Below are 17,234 nucleotides of genomic sequence, written 5' to 3' on the forward strand. Positions count from 1 at the left end.
TCTAAGGTTTCCCAGCGGACCCCTCTGCTTTCACCCAAGCTCCGAGGAACCTGCTACTCTTCCGATGTGACCCTTACTAGGTTACGCCACTATGGGAATTTTGCCCATGAACCTCGTTACTGACATTTATTCACACACGTATTCAGAAAAACCCTAGTTAGTGCTTCCCGGTTATCCTAACCTGCACCTAACTTTTCCTTAAGCCTGCGACCTCAAGGCAATGGATTCTATTCACCACTTGCCTTTTCAATTCCCCGGGGAGTTCGGACAACAATGAACGAGACGGTTTACAAACGCATGTATTAATACATATAACAATATAAGGACAAGAATAACAATGATAAACCAATTCATGAATTTCAAAGCAGCGTATTCACAAGAGAATGATCAGGTCCCTCGGAACGGCCGCTCTTATAGCAGCATTAATATACTAGCAGCTACCGACTTAACTAGTCTAACTAATCCTGCCTAACCTTTAACTAGTCCCTAACCATCCTCTGCTAGCCAGAAAAACTGATAGAGCGCGCAAGGTCACCCAACCAATAATTTTGCCTCTTCCGGCTTCGGGCCCATATACTTTCAATTCACTATATACATTGACCGGGTGACTTCACGGGCTGCTACCAATTTGTGTGAATTCCCTACTGTTCTTACTCAGCGTACCCGACTTACCATCCACCGACACGGGTACCTATGACCACAACGGATCAGGGAGCTAGCTGTAAAGGAAAGGCAGCAAAATACAAAACTCAAAATGACATTCAATACTGTTGTAAATGACCACGGACAACTGGAAGTTTTAAAAGCTTTATCTAAAGTTCGTTCTCGGTAAGCATAAGATTCACAAGAATAAGGCAATCAATAATCAAGATAACGAAAAGTACATAACTATAGAGAAATAAAGTCAGGGTAATCATGGAAATACTAATATGAGATGCAACAGAAAACGCTATGCATTTAGGGTAAAAGTTCTTTGGACAGTTTAAGTAAGGCCGTTCTAGACCATATCAGAAAATGACAAACTGCAATGCAAAATATGATTTCCAAAAGGTAGGGTAACATGGGAACATGTTATGAAAATATGCAAATGACTTTACGTTTCAATAATTGCGGCAAAAAGCATGGAAAAATCAACATATGCAAAGGTGTCTCTTTATTGAAGCAAAAGACAGAAAAATAGAAAGGTGCAAGTTTAAAGAATTTAGAGCGACATTTACCTAGACTGGTGTGGAAACCAAACCCTGGCCACGGGTCAGTTAAGGACAGGAAACCCTCAAGGAAGGATACCCCTCAATGGACAGCAGGTGCAGAATGGACACCCAGGACAGGACAGGAAACCCTCAGATTAGGAATCAGGACAGGACCTCAGGACAGGAACCCCTCAGGACAGGACCGCACCCGCAGTTTGGAAGCAACGCCTGCGCTCCACCCTCTCTGCAGCTATCGATCAAGACCCCGATTGGGTCAGCGAACTCCCAGCAAAGTGCTTCACCAGCACTTTAAGGTTCAGTAAAACCTTAGTCTATGGTCAATTTCGGACAGAGTGCTCCGCAGCTCTCTGTATCTTCAGTCACCTATTGAGTGCGATGGGTCAGTGACAGGTCAGCTAAACCAGACAAGTCGGACAATTTCCCTAGGTGAACCCAGGGTAGATATACAGTTTGGGGACGGTGTACCACCCCCCAATGTTGCAAAGTGTCAGAATCCCTCAATTTGGATTGGTCCTAAGATAGGATTTGGGTAACACACCAATCAGAACACACTATTTGGAGGCCTTATTTACATCTCTGGGTACCGCCTAGCGAGATTGGGGTTCCCATGAGAAAATTGCGCAGAATACAGGGAAAGAATACATTTTAGCAACATAATAGAACAATATCGTGATGCTGCGGGGCGAAGGTGCTGCTTCCCAGGGTGGCTTCTGGTATCAACCTTCTTTGGCAGCAATTCAATGCCAAGATGGCTTCTGGCGAGTCTGCGCACAAGTACCCTCCAAGATGGCTTTCGGCTCAGTCAGACCCCCATTCCCCGCGGTACATGAAAAGTAAGCGAGAACAAATTAATACATAGAAATAACATTATGAAAACACATCACAGGGTTTGTACTTTCAACTTATCACTAAGAAATATACTTATGCAGTCTAAATGTTAGCTACATATATACGAGCACAAGAGCAGTGGCACGAGCAGTACCACGTTACTGCCAAAGCTATGCATTATGCATGCGCAACTATTTCCCTCCAAACCTGCAAACACATCAGGACACGTGAGTGTGACTGATGCATGCGCAGACACTTATTTCAAAGCAGCGGCCATTTTTATTGACTCAAATAAATCGTTTTAGTAAAACACATAGGCAAGCTTCGTGGACCTCGTTCAAACAAAAAATAAACGTTAGTAAGACGTACAACTTATTACGTTATTACACAGGAACGAGGTTCATGACAAAAGCAAGTCGCAAATGCGAAGCTTTGCTTCATCAGCTCCATACCTGGGTAAATAGAAAGCAGGAGGTCTTGTATCTCTCTCTCAGGACTCGATATCCCAGTAACCCGCGAAGGTATCTGGAAACACCGGAGCTGGATTTCTCGGCAGGAGAAAAGACAGCGTCTCTCTCAGTGCGTCAAAAGAGGAGGGGCAGCGTCCGTGGGCTCTCGCATCAGCTGGGCTCTCGAGCAAGTAGATAGCTGCCCTGCTCCAAAACCACCACCGTGTGTTTGCTTAAGCCAACGTTGGTATATTTATACCTGAAAGGTGCCGGGTTTGACGTAAGGTTGGACATAAGACGTCAATAAAGATGTCACTAAGAACTGGCCGTTCTTACAGTGCTTCACAGGAGTTCCAGGATGAAATCAAAACAAAAGCAATGGGGATTTCCCAGGTTGCTGGAGGTTTGGTTTGTTTAGAGAACTCGTGCTTTCTAGGAGTCCGGGGAAGTAGCCTTGCTTAATGTGACTGCATGTGCTACGACTAAATATGGATATGATTCTTATGCCTTTATAGGGATATTATTGATATAACCGTACAAGGGCATAAAATAGAAATATCGATTTACGTTCCTAGATGAAAACACAATACCCACTCCACGATCTAATGTCCATCATTACTAAAACTAAGCAATAGTAAACATTTAAAGGTGCATGTGTATTCCAACCCACCCCAAAATACATTTTCTGCATTTGAAATGGTGTATGCGAAATACATGAAAATGATTATTGGTACTGTACGCTTTTCAAGCAGTGTAATACATGAAAATGATTATTGGTACTGTAAGCTTTTCAAGCAGTGTAATCATTCAGTTAAAATGATGCATATATATATATTTAGCTGAACGATTTGCGAAATTTACACATGAAATGGCTCTTAATACAGAAAAGAAGGTCGAGACCATTCCATCACATATAAATACAGTTATTGTAAATGTGCTAGAGGCTGAGGTAATATATTGTCTCTAGAGTTCCTAAAAATAGAAGCTCTGTTCTTTAAGAATAGTTCTACTTTAAGCAGAGTACAAGTGCCTGAAAAAGGTAAATATTTTGGAATCGGGAAAAAAAAATGTTGCTTTCAGGGAAAATAGAGTTCCAAATATTTTCAGTAGCTTTTGTTTATCAAAGCCGAAGACCAAATTCAGAGTTCAGGGAACGCTGTGTGCTTGTTGCTTAAAGGTTATTCTTTTCGTTCAGGGGAGAACATCATTTCAGACAGACTCGCAAAAAAGTTGTCTACTGCTTCAGGTGAAAGTTCAACCAAGTTTGAAAATGCCGCAACTGTGCAGTCTTGAGCATGATTGCTATCGTCGATGTCAGGATCAGCAATGCTCACAGAAGGTCGTACCTGGGTGATGTTGCTCTCATCTCGTACTTCACTACCACCTGATCATAGTGTAGAAGTTTCAACGAATGCCGTCATCAGAATGGGTAGCCGCTGGGGACAACACGATGCATGAGCCGTTACAGGACTTAGCAAAGTATCTGTATCCAATGGTACTGCTGATGATAGTGTAAGACAGACGTCCAACACGCATTCTTCTCTGCATAGCATACATCGAAGCACAGGTAAGATGCAATTCTGCCAGATGGGTCTGAATGAAAGAAACCAGGTCATATTCAGATCTCTTAGCCGGGCTAATCCAAGGACTTTAGTTATGCAGTCCCGATAGCGTATAGCTAGGATAGTTTCTTCCATCGTTGCTGGAGTCTTGTCTGCGACTTGGCTTGCCATATCGGAGCAGAAGTATCAAAAATAAAATAACTGCTACGAGTCCCAAAAGAAGTGGTAGGCCGCCAAAGACTGAATGGACAAAATTAGGAAAAATGCCCAGAACTGTTTCGAAGGGTGTTAACAGTCCCGAAAAAATTGTCTTAAATATATGTGAGATACCACTGGTATCAGACATATTTAGGATTTGGCGTAGCATTTCTGCGAAATGCACGGGGTAATTTGTTGATAAAAGAGTATGTACCTCTGCCGTTGTCCTTGCAACTTGAAGATCATACGTTTCTTTGATGACGTTAAGGGCACAGTTGTCTGCAAAAGAACAGACTTTATTCTGCTTAAAGCATCAATTCGAACAGAAGAGATATTCAAAGAAGGCCAAATTTTTTCCTCCGTATCTGGAGTGCTGTTTGGATACAATACTTGCATACAGCAAGTGACCATGGAACTAACGCTCACGAGATAGGCTTTTCCTGGCACCATGCCACAACAGCTGTGGTCCACTATTAGAATATAGCTCCTGTTAGAAAAACGTCTAAAGAATGGCTCTATTTGTTTTGCAGGTGTGCCGTGCTGGTGGCATGAAAGGTTATTTGAAGTCCCCTCACAGGCCCCATGCAAGTTAATACCTTGGCACAGAAGTATACCGCTTAGTGATCGTTTACAATTGTTACCACTAAGAAATACATTCTGTTTCTTTTCACTATAACATGTGTGTGTGTGTAAGGCAATTTCCATGATGACTTAATGTACCCTTTACCCAACCCTTCATACTGGCCCGCTGGTATATACTCTTGGCAGTAGTTAAATTGGAAAGTTGTTATCGGAATTGTTATTATTCCATGTATTATTCATTCAATGACAGGACTTTCTGACATTGTTAATGGTAATCTCTCAAGATTTTCAATGCTCAGAATTGTATAGTCTGCTCCTTTTTGTGCCAAACTGATTTGTTTATCAGTAAGGTTAAAGATAGAGAATAATGACGTTGTGTTGATTAAACGCCATGGTACGTTGCCTGAACGCAGATTTTGCAACGTCCAGCCAAGCTGTACAATAGAACGTAATTGGCACTGACCGTGTTGTAACATTAGTAAGTCATGCTCTATTATATCAATAGCAGATGATACAATACTGTCCAGTGAATATATTCTGGAGGACAGAGTCATTAACCCATTGTCCACAACAGAAAGTGATTTTTCCAAATTAATACGGTCAATTTCCCGTACTTTTTCTGCTGTTTCAATTTGCGTTTCTTTCGAAGCTTCGTTGTATGCAGCGTATATACCGGCCGCTATGAAACGTTTTTGACGCTGTTTGCGTGGTCCCATTATGAAATCACGCAAGTCAGCACCGTCTTTAGGTAAAGTCAAGTGTTGCTTAATTTCTGCCAGTGTGGATTTCTGTAGCCATTCAAGGCAGAGTTTCCCTACACTGTATGTTGTAACTATCCCTGGATGTTGTCTCTGGGAGTATCTAGGGCCTGGCCTGGTCAATTTGAACCCTGTATTTTGTTCAGGAATCTATCTTGACAGTTATTTGTGTCTAAGGGCCAGCTCAACCATTTTTTCCAATCAGGATGTGTTCTGTTTTGGTTTAAAATATGGGCTACGTCTATCTCAACATCTGTAGTGCTATTACTGTCAGGTGTTGGCTTTGGAATAGACGGTTTGTTTAAGTCTTTAATCTTACCTAGGCCAAGACAAGATGTCTGTTGAATGGTATCATTCAAGAATATTATTTGTTCTGGGATCATGCAGGCTCTAAATAATGCTTCTAAACCTTGGACCTGCCAATCTTTGGTACCCCAGATGGTTTTTGTTTCAATGTTGTTTTTCCAAAAATCAAAACCAAATGTAGTCATTTTTTCATAAAATGTTTCCGAATAGATTAATTTAGTGTTTGTCAGCATTGTTTTCACCCCTGTCTTATTTAACAGTTAGAAGTAAACCGTTTCTGCATCACTTGTGTTAAACCCTGAGAAGTATGGGAATTTCTCGTAAAATGTTTTCGAACTGCCTTTTGGTGGAGTTGCACAATGTTCCCATTGATTATAATTAAAAACATTTCTAGGTTGAGCAGATTTATGCAAATAGTGATGTGCAAAGTGGTTGTGGCAGTACATTTCTTCATAATTAGATGAACCCTGTAAGTAATCATGTTCTGTAAATTTTGCTGACATAACTAAATCTGACATCATATCGTTAATACTTTCAACGTCCCAATCATCAGAGAATGTGATCGGTTTTACAAAGTCACTTAATGAAACCTTAAACTGGTGTGGATATTTCAAGAGCTCGACCGGGCCATAGATTTCGTAATCGGTTTTGTCCCAAGCTACCCCACCGGGTATTGGAATGGCTGTGACATTCACTGATGATAGTTCTCTTTTCTCCATGTGAGATGACTTTGTGGCTTTAGGACCAAGTTGATGTTCTGACTTGCTGTGTCCATTGTACTGTATTTTCCCTCAATGAATTTTCCCAAACAAAGAACCATGATGAGCCAAAGCAGGAGGAAAAGTACACCTAACACAATCCAAAATTCAATCCATGGAGAAATCAGATAGGTTTCTTTGAGTTGATGAAAGAGTTCAGTTACTTTGTCTTTAAAAGTTTTTGTTGCTGGCGTTTCTTCAGGTTCGCTTGGATCTTCAGGAAAGTTATCGAAATTGATGAAGTAGCCAGATGCAGTTCTGTCAATTGTTGGAATCGCTTCCGGATTTTCATTTGCTTTTAGAATTTTCTTTGTTTCATTAGTATAGTCTGAGGCTACATCGTTGTAGACAGGTGTTTCTTGACGAACTGTTGCAATTTGGGTTTTAAGAGGCACAAGTACCATGGCTTTGTTTCATAGTCCTTTTTCATTTACTGCAGGTTTATCAAATGTGATTAGTCTCTCAGTTTGAACCTCTTGTATTGTAGCAAATTTTGGCACTCTGCTATTTCTTGGGAGTCCACTGGGCCTACTACTTATTATTGGCCACATGATTGTGGTTTTACCAGGTTGATGGATACAACTTGGTTCTCCTTTTTACCAGCAATGGGCGGTAGTACAACTGATCTTGTTCCGCTGACAGCTAAGACAGGTACTGCTTTTCTGTAAGAAGGCACAAATTCCATCTTCACCGCGATCTTCTCTCTGACCAGATCCCCAATCTTTAGAATCCAGACAGGCCTTGCTGGGACAGGTGGTTTATTTTCAGTGGCTGTTGGCTGCTGTTTTAACTTTACGTTGCTCAGGCCTTTTCTTGTTTCATTTAAGTCCTGTAAAATAGCCAAACGATCTTTGATATCAAAGCATTTTTCTTCTACCACTGAAGTATGACTATCTAAGTCCTGAATATGCATTCTAGTCCCGAACAATAGTTCGTACGGACTGAAACCTTTTAGAGAATTTCTTGGCAGATTGTTAAGACTACGTTGGACACTTGTTAAATGTTGGACCCACCCATCACCCGAACCTAATACCCTCGCCGTTATAGATAGCTTTATGTCCCGGTTTTTTCTTTCCACAATCCCATTTCCCTCAGGATGGAAGGGACAAGAGTACCGCAATGCAATGCCCATGCTGGTCATGGCCTCCTTATAAGCTCGAGAGCTAAAAGCAGGACCCTGGTCAGAATGTAGCATGCCAATTGCGTATGTGCCGATAAAGACTCGCAAATCTTTTATAACAGTTCTGGCGTCAGCCGAGCGATGGTGTCTACATTTTAAGTGAATCTAGTATTAAAAAATAGTAATTGGACTCTGGATTATTGCATATAGATAGCCTTATGCTTTCTAAACGAAGAGCCATGGCAATACTCCGGCCGGTTCGCCACTGCGATCTCTGTTGCAGTTTGGACAGAATATTGCAGATTTGTGATGTTGCAGGCTCATTCCCGGCCACCAGTATTCTGATTGTAATTCTTTCAGAGATTCCTAGATCTTCTGGTGTCTTAGACCCAATCCCATGTGTGCGTCTGCTATTAAAAAGACTCTCCTGTTCGTGTTTGGAATTACTCTATCCCCCACTCCATGGATTCGAGCAAAAGGAACTGAGTTTGCATCAATTATGTATGTATAATTGAGTGGATAGTTCACGGGTAGTGCTGCACAGTCGCCTTTTGAAGACGTTTTTACCGCCAGCATGATTTCCCCGTCGATGTATTTTTCTGAACGCTTTTTAGTGGCTACGGAAGCCTGTTTAGTTGCTTCCGCTGTGGCTGTGTCAGCCAATGAATTCCCTGCAATGTGAACGCCATCACGCTGATGACTCAGTGTATGTATCACGTGAGTCTTTTGTAGTTCTTTCTGTAAAAGAAATACTTGTTCCCAAAGTGTTTTATGCTTGATTGTCTTTGTAAGCGTTTTGAACCCAGTTCTGCAAGTCATTATTGTAAGACTTGACGCAGGAATGCGAATCGCACACTATTAGTGTGGGGAATTCGCGATCAGCAATATCAAGCGCCATTTTAAGTGCTAGTAGTTCAGCTCGCTGAGCTGTACAATCTTTTACAGATTGAGTTATAGTGACAAGTGGTTTCAATTTTCCTTCGTGCCACCGGCATTTAACAACCGCGCACGCAGCACTGTATGCTTGTTTACCCCCAACTGCGGGTTGTGCTGATCCGTCTGTATATATTGCACAGGCGTAACATTGTAGAGAGAGAATTTCGATTGGCAGAGGATATTCTCTTTCATATGTTAGATATTTTAATTGTTTCATCTCCGGGTCAAAATAGTATTTCACTTTTTCTGTAGCAAGAGAGTTTTCCCATTGTATCCATTTTGGATCTAATGCCACGGTAGTTAAATTGCGTGGACTTGTTAATGCCTCAAAGGCTGATTCTGCTGTTTAAACAGTTATCCTCTTGCCTTCGGCTTGGGCTCTTTCTTTTGCTACAGCTGTTTGAACCGCATTTACAATGTTTTCCGCAAGACTGAATGTTTTTTCAGCTTGTGTGTACAAATGTGATTTGTAAGCTATTGGTACCTTTTCTCCCTCATTAGAGGTCAGGTACGTGAATCCGCATCTTCCTGGGATGACTTGGATTACAAGGTTGCGTGTGTTTTCGCGAGTTTGCAATTTTGTTTTAGCTAACATGTCTGTTTGCCATGATCTCAAAATTTCTGTGTGTTTTTGAGTCCAATTGATTGGTTTAAAATCAGGTTTTATTAGTTCATAGAGAGGTTTAACCCTCTCTGCATAATTTAGAATGTAAGTTCTTCCGAAATTCAGAAAACCTAGTATTGATTGTAAGTTCTTCAGCGTTTTTGGTGCTTGGATTACAGCGCACTTCTCTAAGAAATTGTCTGCTAGGCTTTTGCCTTCACTTGATAATTCATATCCTAAAAACAGGACTGTTAGATGGGCAATTCGTGACTTTTTAAAGTTGAATTTGTAACCCTCTGCTGCGAACCCAAGTATTATGGTGTTCACTCTTTTCAAGTGAGTATCCAGGTCATCATCTGTGAGATAGATGTCATCAACATAAGATAATGCCTCATCATCATATATTTGTAGTAACTCTGTTACCCTTGCTGAGAATAATCCTGGGCTATTCTTGAATCCCTATGGGAGTCGGCAGAAATTTTCTGCGACCCCATTTTTGAGAAAGCGGTCAAATACCTGCTTTCAGGTACAATGTTTTGACAAAAGAATCCATTAGAGATGTCTAATGTTGTTTTGTATTTTTTACGCACGATGTTATTCATTAGTGCTGCGCTGTGTGAATTTTGCACTGCAAATGTTTTGCAACATGAGTTAAGGTGTCTGTAGTCCAAAACTAGACGATATGGATCGTCTGGCTTGGAGACAGGAAACAAAGGATTGTTCATTTGTGAGGTGCATGTTTCAATCACCCCCTGGTATTCAAGTTGATCTAAGATCTCCCTGACTTGCTTTTTAGCTTCTTGCTTAATTGGGTACTGCCTTTGTGCAGTTGGTTGACATTTTAACTGGATTTTGTGAGGAGAGTCCTCATCCCATCCTACATGCTTTTTAAATAATGCAGGAGCTTGGGCTACTGCCCATTTTCTTGCATATGTATATTTTTTATGAATTGAAATATGATTTGAGAAGGCAGGCATAATCATTTCTTCGCCATGAGGGCACTCCCTGACAAACTCTGGTGGCCAGTCTTTCTCAGCTAAAAGGATGTCATAGCCTTTGGAAAGGTTATCCCAAAATAGACCCCTTACTTTCCTAGTCTTATCTCCCTCTATACGTAATGTTATTTCGTAAATTTTATGAGGTTTGCTAATTCTGGTATCTGCAGTTTCCACCTGAATGTATTCATTCGTGTCCACTGTCTCCAGATGATTCATCAGGATCTTGCGAGCTATTGTCACTTCTGCTGAGCTGTCTAGCATTTTCTGGGCCCACTCTCCGTTTTTCAGCTGTGTCCTCAGTATCCTCGGCATGTTTGATTATTTTAATACTGGCTACCTTCTTTCTTGGAAATTGTAATTTTTTACTTTGAGCAGGTTCCTTGTCTTTGGACTTGACGTGCTCTTCCCTGTGTTCTGACCGTCCTCTTCTTTCCGATTTCTGCGAGGAAGTCTGAAAAGATCGAGAGGGACGTGTATCAATATCTTGATATCAGGTTTTTTCGAATTATCCCTATTTCTAAGGTTGTATCTTTTCTCAGAGGGCTCCCTCTGGGGAGACTTGTGTCTTTCTCTCCGCCGAGGAGACCTTCCTCTGGACTGGAATCTTTTTCTTTGGGAGTGGATTGTTTATTTCCATCCCAGCTCTTCTTTGGAGTGTTTAGATTATTTTTAATAAATATCTTTTCAGGATTTTCAGTTAGTTGGGGTTTTACTGGTTTCCCACCCAAGCTATCTCTTCCTAGTTTTTCATAGGATTTTTCTATGATTCTGGCAAGGTCAAATGGTTGTTCTGCTATATCTGTTTCTTTCAATTTCTGGAGGTAAGTTATATCCTCCGTTGCCAATTGAACTAACTCTCTATATGCCTTTGTTAATTCTTTTATTTTAACTAAGAGTTCTTCACTTGACATTTTATCAATGTCTGGATGTGGTGTGTAGCTGGCTAGAGCCGGCCACGTTGCTCCTGGTCTACCTAGTGGACCGAGCCTGGTGATGTGATTATTATGTTTTAGGGCGCCTTTAAACCAGAGCAGGTGCTCTTGGTAATTTAATGGGATTTCCACCTCCTCGAAAGGGGTGTATTCCTGCGGAGGTTCCTCTATTTTGTAATAGTGGAAGTCGTGTGTGACAGCGTTTGCTGCTGGAAAGTTTATCCATGAATAGAATACCTCTGTCTGCCGATATTCATGGGCCTCTACCACGAATATGACTGTACCACCTCTCGGTGTTAGTCCATTTTCTATAAGTTTAAGAGTTATAGTTTTTCTTATGTTGACCGGAATGAGTATAGCATCCTGGTCATTCTGTTGGAGACTTGTGTCATCCGCTAGGAGTTGAGCTGCTATTCTAGCTGCCTCCCTTTCGTCTTCACTTTCTACCATTTTACTGACAGAAAGGTTTTTGTTGCAGATCAAGTTTCAAGGAAACAAAGATTAGGTGCACAATATTTTGGAACACTGTATCCTTCAACATTGACTAAACCAAAAATTATACATAGGAATCTCTTCCTACTAAGTTCCGGCGAATTTTAACCTCTTACCCACTCCAGACGTCTTTTGGAGTATTTACGGGAAAAAGGGTCTGTGTGAAAAAGCACGACTGAGTTACTCTAACGTCTTGCGTTAGATTTATCGCCTTACCAAACGTTGGGCGCCATGTAGTGTAGTTCCTATATTCCCAAAAGGCTCTGCGCATTGGAATAATATATTCAGCAGTGTAGACGTAGGACTGAGGTCGACTAGGTCTCTACTGACTATATTAGACTTAAGGTTTGCCAGCTAGCTCAGAGGTCACAAGAAACTTTCTCGAATAAACGAGGAGGAGTTTAACCTCCCTGGATAGACAAGAAGGAATTAGCTTCTGACAACCATATAACATGACAACTTTGCTCCCTCAGAATAAGAGTGTATCTCTAGAGTCGTGTGAAAACAATAGACAGCTATTTCACTCAGTCAATAGTGCGTACTTAGTTTCACCAGAGTGCAGAGAAAAGAGAGACAGGCGTTTTCAATAAAAGGTGTTATTTATTGAGCAGTCTTCTTTCTCATGCAAGAGAAATGAATTGCCACAATTGCAATACTCATAGTAAAGTAAAGTGCGTACAGTAAAAGGAGGATTATAAAATAATACTGTAAATGCATTGATATGGTTTCTTAGCCATATGATACTTTAAAATAGATAAAATATATACATACATATATACATTGACTAACGTACTCAACTGGTGCTTCTAAATACGCCTACCCCGGTGTACCTGACCTAAGCCTAATACGTGGGAAGGAGTAAGTAAGTAGCAATTTAAGTTAAGTTGGTTTTGCCAAGAATCTGACTCAAGAATTCTCTTTAAGGGTTTAGTCAGCTCCGTACCTGGGTAAATAGAAAGCAGGAGGTCTTGTATCTCTCTCTCAGGACTCGATATCCCAGTAACCCGCGAAGGTATCTGGAAACACCGGAGCTGGATTTCTTGGCAGGAGTAAGACAGCGTCTCTCTCAGTGCATCAAAAGAGGAGGGGCAGCGTCCGTGGGCTCTCGCATCAGCTGGGCTCTCGGGCAAGTAGATAGCTGCTCTGCTCCAAAACCACCACCGTGTGTTTGCTTAAGGCACCGTTGGTATATTTATACCTGAAAGGTGCCGGGTTTGACGTAAGGTTGGACATAAGACGTCAATAAAGATGTCACTAAGAACTGGAGTTCTAGGACGAAATCAAAACAAAAGCAATGGGGATTTCCAAGGTTGCTGGAGGTTTGGGTTGTTTAGAGAACTCGTTGTGCTTTCTAAGAGTCCGGGGAAGTGGCCTTGCTTAATGTAATGTAATGTAATGTAAAGATTTATTTGTACCGCGCAACTATCGCTCCAAAGAGCATCTTGGCGCCCACTTGTGTAGCTGATAAGATAGGAACCTTACACTAGGGATCTGGCGATAGTGTCTGGAAGAGTGAAGATCCAGGTTTTTAGTTGCTTCCTGAATTCAGTTTCTTTGTCCAGCGCTCTTATGCGGGGAGGAAGGGTGTTCCATGCTTTTGCACCTAATATCGCAAAGGATTTGCCTCCACGAGTCTTAAGCCTGAATGGTTGAACTGCCAGAAGATTGGCATTGGACGAGCGGAGAATTCGAGTTGGGTGATATCTGGTGAATTTTTTCCGCAGATACAGTGGTCCACGTTGATGAAATGCTCTGAAGGTGATGAGCAATATTTTGAATAGAGTTCTTTTAATGATAGGTAGCCAGTGTAGAGTTTTAAGGGCTTCTGTCGCTGATGATCTTCTGGGCCACTTTAATATGAGTTTAGCCGCCGAATTCTGGACCATTTGGAGCCTGTGGGTGACCTCCTTGTTGGTGCCTGCATATAGTCCGTTACAGTAATCTAGATGAGATGTAACCAGTGCGACCACCACTGTTTTCCTGGCTTCCAAGGGAAGGAGATCGAAGAACTTTCTCAGACTCTTTATAACACCAAAGCATGTACCTGCCACTTTCAGTGCCTGCTGTTTAAAGGACAGATTACTATCAAAAGTCACTCCCAGGTTGCGGGCCGTGTTGGCAGTATTAGGTGGAATTTCTGCTTTCTCCGGCCACCACAGTCTGGGTATGAATTCGTTGTTTGAGCCCATCGGTATTATCTCCGTCTTCCCGGTGTTACATTTCAAATGATTAGTTCGCATCCAATCAAAGGTCGCCGTAAGGCAGCCTTTGAGATTCTCTTCCCAGTCTTGGTTGTCTTTGTCCATGGTCAGGATCAATTGCGTGTCGTCGGCATAGGCTATGGCTTCTATGCCAAACGAAGCAATCAGGCTAATTAGGGGTGCGGTGTAGACATTAAACAATGTCGGGCTAAGACTAGAGCCCTGGGGTACTCCTGTCGTGAGTCTTCTCTCCCTAGATTGAAATTCTCCTAACGTCACTACTTGTCTCCTTCCACTCAGGAAGTTCTTGAGCCATTCAAGCGCCACGCCAGTGATGCCAAAGGATTTCAGACGGTCTATCAGAATGATATGTGAGACCGTATCGAAGGCCGCCGATAGGTCTAGTAAAATCAGGACGGCCTTCTTCCCTTGGTCTAGGGCTGTGCGGATGGTATCTGCGGTATACAAAAGGGCAGACTCCGTTGAATGCTGTGCTCTAAAACCTGCCTGGTTGGGATGCCATGCTTCACTCTCTTCTAAGAATCTGGTCAGTTGTTGATTGACCATGGATTCAGTGATTTTGCAAAGAGCAGGAAGTAGAGAAATGGGACGCAAATTAGATAATGTGGAAGGGTCAGGGAGCTGTTTCTTTTGAAGGGGTCTCACTGCCGCTATTTTCCACTCTGAGGGGACATTGGCTGTGGCCAGGGAGTTGTTTACAATGTCATTAATGACAGGGTTAGCGACCTCCACAATAAGGTGCAGAAGTTTAATAGGGCAGGGATCAAATGGAGAACCCGATTTGGTGCGGAGAATAGTCTGTCGAGATTCCTCTAAGCTGACAGGTTGGAAGCTCGTCAATTGTTTCTCTACCAGTCTCTTCTTTCCATTAGCTTCATCACTAATCTGGTTAGGGATTACGAAGTCCCTGGTCAGGCCTTGTACTTTAGCTTCAAAGTAGTCGGCAATGGCCTCGCACAGAGTCTCTGAGGGCGGGATTTCTTGTGTTAAGAAGTCAGGTTTATTAAAACCCCTAACGATGTTGAAAATGGTTTTCTGTTTATTATTTGCAGCCTCGACTGCCTTACAGTAATAGGTTTTTTTTGCCAACTTAATATGTTCATGGTATTTTTTCCTGGTAGCGTTATATTTAATACGTTCTAACATGCAGTAGTTCTTACGCCATCTGCGCTCTGCTCTGCGTAGTTCTCCTTGTCTTGTTTTAAGGTCTTGGTTAAACCATGGGGCTGACTGCTTCTTTTTTTTGCCTTTGGTCTTCCTCTTGTTTCCCTGCCCCCCCATTCTTTTTAGTACGTTCATCCATTCCTTGAACGTATTAGGGTCCGTATTCAGAGATCCTATCTTATTAGGTCTACATTCCATTGCCCATCTAGTGAGGTCTGGGTGTGCTATTAGTTCCTTCCATTCTTCATGGGTGGACTGAAATTGCTGATTATAATTTTGACATTTCTTGTTATGTTCAAGCGTTAGAGTAAACGGTATAAGCGCGTGATCTGTCCATACCTGAGGTTTAGGTTGTTCACATCTTAAAGTGCTTATGTTAGTCGCGATACAGTCAAGCATGTGTCCTGCATCGTGAGTGGACTGGTTACCATTGATCACTAAGCCAAGAACTTCCATGGTCTCCCTAAATGATACAGCAGCGTTATCTGATCTATTTTCTAAATGAATATTTACATCCCCCATGACCGTGAAGTTAGAGTACTTTAGTACCAAAGGACTGAGTGCTCCTCCTATTGTTTCTAAGAAAGCTTTACAAGATCCTGGTGGTCTATAAATTACTGCACCAGCAAAAGTGAAGGTGTCATTAATTTTTATGCAAAAACCCATTCCTTCAGCTTCTTTAAGATCTTGTAGCTCTAACACTGAGCATGAAAGAGTGTCCCTGTAGATGACAGCCACTCCCCCTCCCCGTTTATCTTCTCCTCTATCTTTCCTAAGAATGGTATAACCCGGAGGCAGAGCTTGTACCACATCTGGGGTGCAGCCTAGTTTCAGCCATGTCTCAGTAATGCATAGTAGATCCAATTTTTCCTCAAGTATAAGATCATATATATCCTGAGCATGTTTAGGCATTGATCTAGCGTTTATTAGGCCTCCGGATAGGAATTTCACTCTAGGAGTCATATTAGAAGTTTGTATCCAGGTGAAAGTATTACCACAGTGCTGACAGATGGCAGGGCCAGACCACATAGAGGGATCTAATTTATGTCTATCACATACAGGCGCATTATGTAGGGAAAGTAGCTCCTGTCTTGTGTAGATCTTACGTGTGGCTGTTGGAACAGTAAACCTCGCCGTTGGCCCGTCCGAGGCGCGGACGGGCCGGACTCTGGCTCGACTCCGGCTCGACTACGGCGCTCCCGCTGCGCGTTACCGCTGCGCGTGTTCATGGCAGCTTTTTATGCACCCCTCGTGCGCCGGCCTGAGCACTAGAGCGCTCGGCAAATGGCGGCGCCACAAGTGTCTACCTCCCACCCAAGATGTCAGCTGGGTATATGGTGGTAGCGCTGGTAAATGTTACGTGCAAGTTAATCTAGACAACATCTATTAGAAGCATGGAATTACAGTGGATTTCGAGTGAGTTTTAAAATGATTGGTGACAAAAACAGGAAATTTTAAAAATAGATTAAACACAGCATGAATTCGAGCACTATTGAACACAAGTGCCTCTGATGCCTAGCGTGATGAAATCGGCACTTCCAAGGGCGATCCCGACCTGGAAAGCTCTCTTTTATGCACCCCTCGTGCGCCGGCCTGAGCACTAGAGCGCTCGGCAAATGGCGGCGCCACAAGTGTCTACCTCCCACCCAAGATGTCAGCTGGGTATATGGTGGTAGCGCTGGTAAATGTTACGTGCAAGTTAATCTAGACAACATCTATTAGAAGCATGGAATTACAGTGGATTTCGAGTGAGTTTTAAAATGATTGGTGACAAAAACAGGAAATTTTAAAAATAGATTAAACACAGCATGAATTCGAGCACTATTGAACACAAGTGCCTCTGATGCCTAGCGTGATGAAATCGGCACTTCCAAGCTGTGACTGCATGTGCTACGACTAAATATTGATATGATTCTTATGCTTTTATAGGGATATTATTCATTATAACCGTACAAGGGCATAAAATAGAAATATCGATTTAGGTTCCTAGATAAAAACACAATAACATCTTCCCTTATTACTAGGTAAGGAACAATCAGGATCTGTTAAAGGTCGTAACATCACAGATAATACACGTTTATTTTTCGATATTATTTCCAAATCATCATACTATT

The sequence above is a fragment of the Lissotriton helveticus genome, chromosome 2_1 (genome assembly GCF_964261635.1).
Source record: "Lissotriton helveticus chromosome 2_1, aLisHel1.1, whole genome shotgun sequence".
NCBI lineage: Eukaryota > Metazoa > Chordata > Amphibia > Caudata > Salamandridae > Lissotriton > Lissotriton helveticus.